This window comes from Triticum urartu, chromosome 2A (genome assembly GCF_056163025.1).
Source record: "Triticum urartu cultivar PI428250 chromosome 2A, HENAU_Tu73, whole genome shotgun sequence".
Taxonomy (NCBI): Eukaryota; Viridiplantae; Streptophyta; class Magnoliopsida; order Poales; family Poaceae; genus Triticum; species Triticum urartu.
The window spans coordinates 765,150,370-765,161,107 of NC_141874.1; positions in this window are offsets into that span (position 1 = coordinate 765,150,370).

Consider the following 10,738-nt stretch of genomic DNA (forward strand, 5'->3'; position numbering starts at 1 on the left):
AAGAACGGATGGAGGGAATAGAGGATGCGAGTTCGACGAACACCGGCCAGGGAGGCGGTTTGCTATACTGGTAATGTGTTTTCTTTTCCGAGTAAAAGGGAGTTTATTTCATATCAACAGGGTTACACAAGATAATGAATGAAAAGGGGGCCATGTTGCAACCAACAAGATGTGCTACATGTGAGCGTAATTAGCGAGACATTGTGAAACCCTATATTTCTAGATCTAGCTATCTTAATATGTTTATTAAATTCCCTATCTAACATCAAATGCTTAATTTCCTTAACTAGTTGACCAAAACATGATCTGTCGAGTGAATCATCCTTCATAGCGCATATAGGGCACCCAACAAATCATACTGCACGGGGATAGGCAATGATGGCCATTGTAGTGCAAGTGACATTCCAATCATGAGGGCCTTGATTTCTGCTTCCAGAGTATTATCGCAGAAAATTAGTAGCTCCCGCTGAGCCTTCCTCTGATGAAAAAGTTCCATCCACCAACAAGGCGAGCCAGTTTGCTCGTGGTTGTTCCCAAGGAATGTCTGCTGGCTTGTCCTTCACCTGAACCTAGGTAGGGACATGCATAGGGCTCTTCCCTGTGATAATTTGTTCTGTTGTGAGAATTGAGCATTGCGAATCGAGCTGAAGTAGCTACACAAGAAAACCTTTGATGTTTCCACCAGAGGTATATCCTTGCCATGAGTCAATTCATTTCGGAGATGCCAAACTCTCCAAATGAGGCGTGTGGAGGGATGTAAAATAAGATGGGAAGCGCATCTCCACCCATAGGTGGCCTCATGGTATATATTGATGTGTGGCGAAATCCTGCCATGGCATAAGTCTTGGACTATCACTAGGTTCCGTTCAGTTACATTGGAGATCGAGAGAGTGAGGTTAAACAGAGAGATTAGATGTACAAAGCAGTTTAAACTGGATACTACCCCTATCTATCTGTATCGCTAACACTCCCCCCTCAATCTAAAATCTATGGTACTTTACCAAGATTACGATTGTATTTGAACTCATCTAACTTTCTCATTGTGAGAAGTTTTGAAAGCCATCAGCTAGTTGATCAATAGTTGGAATAAACCTTATGCCCAACAACTTGGGAGCTACTCTTTCTTTGAAAAAGTGGAAATCAACTTCAATATATCTTGTATGTACATGAAAACAGGATTAGCCGAGAGATATGTTGCACCAATATTATCACATGATAATCTCGCAGCTTGTGGAGTCGTAATTCCAAGCTCATATAGCAAAGTCTGAATCCACATTACTTCAGGTGTGGCATTTGCTAGACCCTTGTACTCAGCCTCAGTGCTTGATATTGAGACCATAACATGTTTTCTTGAACTCCATGATACAAGATTTGTTCCAGACACAACAAATCCACATGTTGATCTTCTATCATCAGCACACCCAGCCCAGTCTGCATCAGAATATGCAGTGACAAGCATAGATGGGGACTTGACAATCTGAAGTCCAAGTCCTTCTGAAAACTTTAGATACCTCACAATCTCTTAAATGCAGTCCAATGCATGGTACTAGGTGCATGTAAATATTACACTTTGTTCGCAAAATAGGAAATAACATGACGCGTAAGAGTCAAATATTGTAATGCTACTATAACACTTATGTGTAAGAAGTATGTATGCCATCCTTTACCTGCTTGACCTCTATACCAAAGAAGTAATGAACATTTTCCAAGTCCTTGAGATCAAACTCCATCTTTAAATCCTTAAGCCGACAAGTAGTCACATCTGGACTTGAACTAGCAACAATTATATCATGACATGAACAAGCACAAATATAGTGGTGTTGCCTTTACTGTAAAAGAACAATGAGGTATCTACTTTAGATGGTGTAAACGCAAGTTGTTGTAACTATATTCTCAACCTTGAGTACCAGGATCTTGGGGTCTGTTTCAACCCATATAAAGCTTCTCCTAGCGTACAAACATGATGAGATGTGCTATTTTTCTCATATCCTGGTGGCTACCGCATGAAAACCTCTTCTTCCAGAACTCTATGAAGAAACACGTTTTGAAGATCTAGCTCTCGTAAGCTCCAACCTCTGGAAATAACAATGGACAGTACAAGTCGAATAATAGTTGCTTTAACAACAAGAATGAAGGTATATTCATAATCAATAACAAATATTTGCTTGAATCCTTTTGCAACTAATCTAGACTTATATCTTTTTTAGAGGAAAAGGTCAGGAGAGCCCCAGCTCCATTGGATTGATCAATGAAACCAAAATATCCACAAGTATTAACACTCCAGCACCACAAATCAGCCAGTAGCTAAGGATAAGCCACGGCTTACTAGACATCTAAAAACAAAAACAACAGTACTAAGAGAACCACTCCATGGCTACAAAGTTGCTTGCCATCACACAGGAGGCACCACAAATGGTTTTTTCATATGAAGCAGGAGCCACGGGTGAGGAAGGGAGTCTCCCTTCGCACTCCTTACACCCAGCTGGTCCAGGAAGTGATACGTCTCCGTCGTATCTACTTTTCCAAACACTTTTGCCCTTGTTTTTGACTCTAACTTGCATGATTTGAATGGAACTAACCCGGACTGACGCTGTTTTTAGCAGAATTGCCATGGTGTTATTTTTGTGCAGAAATAAAAGTTCTTGGAATGACCTGAAAATCAACGGAGATTTTTTTTGGAATATATAAAAAATACTGGCAAAAGAATCAAGGCCAGGGGCCCACACTCTATCCACGAGGGTGGGGGCGCGCCTCCTCCCTGGGCACGCCCCCTGCCTCATAGGCCCCATGACGCTCCACCGACCTAAACTCCAACTCCATATATTCGTGTTCGGGGAGAAAAAATTAGAGAGAAGGATTCATCGCGTTTTACGATACGGAGCCGCCGCCAAGCCCCAATCTCTCCCGGGAGGGCTGATCTGGAGTCCGTTCGAGGCTCCGGAGAGGGGACTCCGTCGCCATCGTCATCATCAACCTTCCTCCATCACCAATTTCATGATGCTCACCGCCGTGCGTGAGCATTTCCATTGTAGGCTTGCTGGACGGTGATGGGTTGGACAAGATTTATCATGTAATCGAGTCAGTTTTGTTCGGGTTTGATCCCTAGTACCCATTATGTTCTGAGATTGATGTTGCTATGACTTTATTATGCTTAATGCTTGTCACTAGGGCCCGAGTGCCATGATTTCAGATCTGAACCTATTATGTTTTCATGAATATATGTGAGTTCTTGATCCTATCTTGCAAGTCTATAGTCACCTATTATGTGTTATGATCCGTTAACCCCGAAGTGACAATAATCGGGATACTTACCGGTGATGACCGTAGTTTGAGGAGTTCATGTATTCACTATGTGTTAATGCTGCCACGGGAGGGTAGGACAAAAGATGTCATGCAAGTTCTTTTCCATAAGCACGTATGACTATATTCGGAATACATGCCTACATTACATTGATGAACTGGAGCTAGTTCCGTGTCAGCCTATGTTATAACTGTTGCATGATTGATCACATCCGACATAATTATCCATCACAGGTCCATTGCCCATGAGCTTTTCGTATATTGTTCTTCGCTTATTTACTTTTTCGTTGCTATTGTTACACTCGATATAAAACCAAAAATATTACTTTTGCTACCGTTACTACTACTATCATATTACTTTGCTACTAAATACTTTGCTGCAGATATTAAGTTTCCAGGTGTGGTTGAATTGACAACTTAGCTGCTAATACTTAAGAATATTCTTTGGCTCCCCTTGTGTCGAATCAATAAATTTGGGTTGAATACTCTACCCTCGAAAACTGTTGCGATCCCTTATACTTGTGGGTTATCAAGACTATTTTCTGGTGCCGTTGCCGGGCAGAATTGCTCTATTCTTTGAGTCACTTGGGATTTATATCTGCTCATCACTATGAAGAACTTGAAAGATAAAAGAACCAAGATTCTTCCCTCAACTACGAGGGGAGGTAAGGAACTGTCATCTAGCTCTGCACTTGATTCACCTTCTGTTTTGAGTAAACTTGCGACACCTACACATGCTATTGATTCTGATAGGTCGCATGTTATTGATGATGCCACTTCTGCTTTGTATGATACTTATGATGAAACTACTTCTATGCTTGATACTACTATGCCACTAGGTGAATTTCTTGATGAACAACTTGTTAGGGCTAGAGAGAATGAAATTATTGAAACTGATAATATTGATGAAAGTGATGATGAAGATTCTCCCCCTAGATATGAATTGCCTGTTGTGCCTGAGGGTTATGTTATGGATGGAGAAACTGCTAGAGACTTCTTTGCTTGCAATGATAGGTCTGATCTTAAGAAATTATTAGCTAAGCTTAAAGAAAAGTCTTTGAATGCTAGAATGAAATATGACCCTGCTTTTGCTACTTCACCTATCTTTATTACTGATAAGGATTGTGATTTCTCCGTCGATCCTGAGTTAATTACTTTGGTTGAATCTGATCCTTTCTATGGCTATGAATCTGAAACTGTTGTGGCACATCTTACTAAATTAAATGATATAGCCACCCTGTTTACTCATGATGAGAAAACTCGCTATTACTTTATCCTTAAGTTATTTCCGTTCTCATTAAAGGGTGATGCTAAAACATGGTTTAATTCTCTTGATCCTGGTTGTGTGCGTAGTCCCCAGAATATGATTTATTACTTCTCTGCTAAATATTTCCTCGCTCATAAGAAACAAGCTGCTTTAAGGGAAACATATAATTTTGTGCAAAATGAAGAAGAGAGTCTCCCACAAGCTTGGGGGAGGCTTCTCCAGTTACTTAATGCTTTGCCTGATCATCCTCTGAAGAAAAATGAAATACTTGATATCTTTTATAATGGACTAACCGATGTTTCCAGAGATTACCTGGATAGTTGTGCTGGTTGTGTTTTCAGGGAAAGAACTGTTGATCAAGCTGAATTGCTATTGAATAATATGTTGACTAATGAAAATAATTGGATACTTCCTGAACCAACTCCTAAGCCAACTCCAAAGAAAAGGGGTATTCTATTTCTCAGTCCTGAAGATATGCAAGAGGCAAAGAAATCTATGAAAGAAAAAGGTATTAAAGCTGAAGATGTTAAGAATTTACCACCTATTGAAGAAATAGATGGTCTTGATAACCCGACATAGGTAGTAAAGGTAAATTCTCTCTATAGATTTGATGAAGGTGATATTCCTCGTTATAAGTCTGCTAGCCAATGCTTAGATGAGTTTGATAATTTTATTGTTAAACAAGAAAACTTCAATCCTTATGTTGGTAGATAATTGAAACGTAATGCTGATATGCTTGAACACTTGAGTGATTATATGGCTAGTGTTAAAGGTGAACTTAAACTTATTGGTAAACATGCTTTTATGGTTACCACTCAAGTAGAACAAGTACTTAAGGCTCAGAATGATTTGCTCAATGAATTAAATAATAAGAAAAATGATAATGCTGTTAGAGTTATGACTAGAGGGGGTAAAATGACTCAGGAACCTCTGTATCCTGAGGGCCATCCTAAGAGAATTGAGCAAGATTCTCAGAGAACTAATGTAAATGCACCTAGTCCTTCTAAGAAGAAGAAAAAGAAAAATGATAGGACTTTGCATGCTTCTAGTGAACCTGTTGTTCACACACCTGAGAATCCCAGTGATATTTCTATTTCTGATGCTGAAACACAATCTGGTAATGAACATGAACCTAGTGATAATGTTAATGATGATATTCATGTTGATGCTCAACCTAGCAATGATAATGATGTAGAAATTGAACCTGCTGTTGATCTTGATAACCCACAATCAAAGAATCAACGTTATGATAAGAGAGACTTTGTTGCTAGGAAGCACGGTAAAGAAAGAGAACCATGGGTTCAGAAACCCATGCCTTTTCATCCTAAACCATCCAAGAAAAAGGATGATGAGGATTTTGAGTGCTTTGCTGAAATGATTAGACCTATCTTTTTGCGCATGCGTTTGACTGATATGCTTAAAATGAACCCTTATGCCAAGTACATGAAAGATATTGTTACAAATAAAAGAAAGATTCTGGAAGCTGAAATTTCCACCATGCTTGCTAATTATAATTTTAAGGGTGGAATACCAAAGAAACTTGGAGATCCAGGAGTACCAACTATACCATGCTCCATTAAAAGAAACTATGTTAAAACTGTTTTATGTGATCTTGGAGCCGGTGTTAGTGTTATGCCTCTCTTTATATCGTAGACTTCATTTGAATAAGTTGACACCTACTGAAATATTTTTACAAATGGCTGATAAATCAACTGCTATACCTGTCATTTGTGAGGATGTTCCTGTTGGGGTTGCGAACGTTACTATTTTAACGGACTTCGTTATTCTTGATATTCCCTAGGACGATAGTATGTCGATTATCCTTGGTAGACCCTTTTTGAATACTGCAGGGGCTATTATTGATTGCAACAAAGGCAATGTCACTTTTCAGGTTAATGGTAATGAGCATATGGTACACTTTCCGAGGAAACAACCTCAAGTCCATAGTATCAATTCTATTGGAAAAATTCCAACTATTACTATTGGAGGTTTTGAATTTCCTCTTCCTACTGTCAAGAAGAAATATGATATTCTTATTGTTGGGGACATGCATATCCCCGTTGAGGTAACCTAGTGTTATTCGAAAATTCTCCGGTTTCATGTTATTCGAAAAGAGTTTGTTAACAAGACTTGATCAACCTTGTTAGTGGATTCCTTTTGATGAGCATCAGATGGATGAATTTAGAAAGCACAACTCTCTGTACCCTCTTTTTACTTTCTGTTATTTATATTAAATAAAGCAAAAATAATATTTTCTGTCTGTTTTCTGAATCATCCTTGCAATAAAAAATACCCCAAAAATAAAAGTTCTCCAAATGCCCTGGAAATTTAATATGATTTTTTCTAAAATATTTGAGAATATCTGGCACTGAGAACACACCAGGGGGACCCACCACGTGCCCACGAGGGTGGAGGGCGCGCCCCCTGCATCGTGGACCCCACGTGGGTCCCCTCCACTTATCCTTGCACCCACACACTTCGTCTTGCTCCAGAAAAAATCACTAGCCATCTCAAACCCGAGTTCTAGCTCATCTTACTGCCATTTTCGATGTCCTTGCCCAAAGCTCCATTCACAGAACTGCTTTGGGGGATTGTTCTTTGGTATGTGACTCCTCCAATGGTCCAATTAGTTTTTGTTCTAGTGCTTTATTTATTGCAAATTTTTGCTGCTTAGGTGATCCTATTCTTGATCTTGCATGTCAAATTTATATGGTCAAAAGTAGTTTTAATGCATGATATGGCCTCTAGGCACTTAAGGGAGTAGTTGCTATCAATCTTGTTGAGTTTGGTTCACTTTATTTTTGAGTTGCTAAAAATTTCAGAAATTTTTCAAAGGAAGAAATATGTTTAGGAAAATGTACCAAGGTGGTTCCTCAAGGAAGCAAGGACCCAGGCCCACGCGAGCCGGACCATGAACTACCAAGAGAAGCTCAAGTGCGGCCTTGTGAATGGCCATCAGAAAATTTCATGGTTCAGGCAGGAATTAAGGAAGAATTTGAAGCGTATGTGCGTAACGCTGAACTTGAGGGCTTCGTGGCAGATAAGTGACCTCAGTAATACTACCTCACTGATTCATTTATGAGAAGGTTTAAATTTACATCATCACGCAATTCTCAAACTGTCCTGTTTGATATTTATGATAAATCTTATACCATGGACTTAGAAGATTTTAATATTGCTTGTAAACTCCCACAGTGGGGTAATGTTAGAGAACCTCGCAAATCTGAATATAAAGATTTTCTTGCTAGTATCACTGTGGGGGAATCTAGATAAATAACACAAGCTACCATAGGGAGCATTCATTTTCCTTCCATACATTATTTTGCTCTCTTCATAGGTAGATGCATTAATGGTAAGGATGAAGCATGTCACATGTGTGTTCCCGACCTAAATGTTCTCAAGAGTGCTGTACTTGGGGGTCGTTGTTGCATGTAGGTTGCATAATAATAGTATTAATGGAGATTTCTTTGGTGGAATTTATGCAACCCATTTAGCTGATTTTCTTGAGATACCCATACGCAGAGATGATATTGAGTTGCCTCCTGCTTATTTAGATTATAATGCCATGGTACGTCATCAGTTTGTTGAGAGGAACGATCAATCCCTCCAGTACCGACTAATCTTTGACAGACGACGCACCTATCATGTCGCTCTCCCTTCTCCTACTTTCTTTGACTTTCAGGCAAAAGGACATATGTTATAACCAGGGAGGAGGTGAACGAGTATGAGAGGAGGACGGAGGCAGCTCGCCTCCAAGCTGCAGCTCTTCAGGCAGTAGCTGATGCATCTCAGTACGACCCCAGCTTCAACTTCGGATATCCACCAGGCCATCCGTGGGCATAGACCAACTTAGGCCAAAAGCCTAAGCTTGGGGGAGTCACCGACATTACATTCATGTTCACACACTCATGCCAGTTGTCGGTGCTCATACTTTTTCATTGTATCTGAAGGAAATATGCCCTAGAGGCAATAATAAAGTTATTATTTATTTCCTTATAATCATGATAAATGTTTATTATTCATGCTAGAATTGTATTAACCGGAAACATAATACATGTGTGAATACATAGACAAACAGAGTGTCACTAGTATGCCTCTACTTGACTAGCTCGTTAATCAAAGATGGTTATGTTTCCTAAACATGGACAAAGAGTTGTTATTTGATTAACGAGGTCACATCATTAGTTGAATGATCTGATTGACATGACCCATTCCATTAGCTGAGCACCCGATCGTTTAGTATGTTGCTATAGCTTTCTTCATGACTTATACATGTTCCTATGACTATGAGATTATGCAACTCCCATTTACCGGAGGAACACTTTGGATGCTACCAAACGTCACAACGTAACTGGGTGATTATAAAGGAGCATTACAGGTGTCTCCAAAGGTAGATGTTGTGTTGGCGTATTTCGAGATTAGGATTTGTCACTCCGATTGTCGGAGAGGTATCTCTGGGCCCTCTCGGTAATGCACATCACATAAGCCTTGCAAGCATTACAACTAATGAGTTAGTTGCGAGATGATGTATTACGGAACGAGTAAAGAGACTTGCCGGTAACGAGATTGAACTAGGTATTGGATACCGACGATCGAATCTCGGGCAAGTAACATACCGATGACAAAGGGAACAATGTATGTTGTTATGCGGTCTGACCGATAAAGATCTTCATAGAATATGTAGGAGCCAATATGGGCATCCAGGTCCCGCTATTGGTTATTGACCGGAGACATGTCTCGGTCATGTCTACATTGTTCTCGAACCCGTAGGGTCCGCACGCTTAAGGTTACGATGACAGTTACATTATGAGTTTATGCATTTTGATGTACCGAAGGTTGTTCGGAGTTCCGGATGTGATCACGGACATGACGAGGAGTCTCGAAATGGTCGAGACGTAAAGATTGATATATTGGAAGCCTATGTTTGGACATCGGAAGTGTTCCGGGTGAAATCGGGATTTTACCGGGTTACCGGGAGGTTACCGGAACCCCCCGGGAGCCATATGGGCCTTCATGGGCCTTAGTGGAAAGGAGAAAGGGGCAGCCCAAGGTGGCTGCGCCACTTCCCCCTCCCCTAGTCCTATTAGGACTAGGAGAAGGTGGCCGGCCCCCCTCTCCCTCTTTCCCCCTTTGGGGAATCCTAGTTGGAATAGGATTGGGGGGGAGTCCTACTCCCGGAAGGAGTAGGACTCCTCCTGCGCCCTCTCCCTGGCCGGCGCCCCCCTCCCCCCTTGGCTCCTTTATATACTGAGGTAGAGGCACCCTAGAACACATAAGTTGATCCACGTGATCTATTCCTTAGCCGTGTGCGGTGCCCCCTGCCACCATATACCTCGATAATACTATAGCGGAGTTTAGGCGAAGCCCTGCTGCTGTAGTTCATCAAGATCGTCACCACGCCGTCGTGCTGACGGAACTCTTCCCCGACACTTTGCTGGATCGGAGTCCGGGGATCTTCATCGAGCTGAACATGTGCTCGAACTCGGAGGTGCCGTAGTTTCGGTGCTTGATCGGTTGGATCGTGAAGACGTACGACTACTTCCTCTACGTCGTGTCATCGCTTCCGCAGTCGGTCTGCGTTGGGTACGTAGACAACACTCTCCCCCTCGTTGCTATGCATCACATGATCTTGCTTGTGCGTAGGAATTTTTTTGAAATTACTACGAAACCCAACAGTATCATCCATGCTAGTTTATTTTCTTTTTAAGCTTTCTTCTTGTGTGTTTGAAAAACCTTAAGAAAAACAAAAAAATTAGTTGTAGCTTTTAGCTGGTTTACTTTCCATGCCTGTAGTAGTAGTAATTAAAAAGAAAACCCAAAAAGATTTCTCGTTCTTCTTTTGCTTGTTGGGAGCTTTCCCATGTAAATAGTTTTATATTTCCTTTCTTTTCCTTGGGGGTCGAGAGGAGAAGACCACGATGAAAATGTTGAGTGGCTCTCATATGCATTATTATCGATCTAACAAAGAGCCCATTTTACCTTGCCTTCTCCCTTGTATTGAATGCTTACAGATTCCAGCTTAGTCCAATCCACGTGCACTATTATTATTATCCACACTATTCGGTCGTGCAAGTGAAAGGCAATAATGACGATATATGATGAACTGATTGAGATAAAAAAAGCTGGTATGAATTCGACCCCTCTTGTTTTTGTAAATATGGTTAGTTCATC